This window comes from Octodon degus, unplaced genomic scaffold (genome assembly GCF_000260255.1).
Source record: "Octodon degus isolate 3935 unplaced genomic scaffold, OctDeg1.0 scaffold00107, whole genome shotgun sequence".
Lineage (NCBI taxonomy): Eukaryota > Metazoa > Chordata > Mammalia > Rodentia > Octodontidae > Octodon > Octodon degus.
The window spans coordinates 2,777,291-2,777,810 of record NW_004524683.1 but is presented as its reverse complement, the minus strand read 5'-3'; positions in this window follow the sequence as shown (position 1 = coordinate 2,777,810).

Genomic DNA, 520 nt, shown 5'->3' with positions numbered 1-520 from the left:
TTTTTTTCCCTCTAACTTCATGGCACAGCTAAATGACTTGATAGCGTTAGTTAAAAGCCAAGGCATTTTTACGAGTCAATATGGATTTCTATAGTCTAAAGAATCTTGGAGTGTGTGGGAGAGCTTCCAGCTACCCTGCGCCAGCAGAACCTGCCAGACCCAGCCCAGGCACAGCAGGGGTGAGACCCTCTTCCATACCCTTGGGATCCCTCCAAAACTCTGCAGCACCTCCCCACCCTGCCTGCCCAGTGAGAATTTCTGCCACGTTCTGGGGACCCCCAGATCCAGTCCTAGCCCAGGCCTGGTGAGTGTGTGGGAGAGCTGCCTCTCCCCCCTACTCCACCTTGGCCCTCCAGACTCAGCTCAGGCCTGGCATACAGCTGAGCACAGCAGCGAGACCCAAGCTAGGCACAGCTGGATAGATACAAACTTTGTAGATCTGCACCTGAACTTCAGTAGGTGCTAAGGTTATAACTGCACCAAAGCTCTACAACAAAGGTCAGAAGACAGTGCTATACAA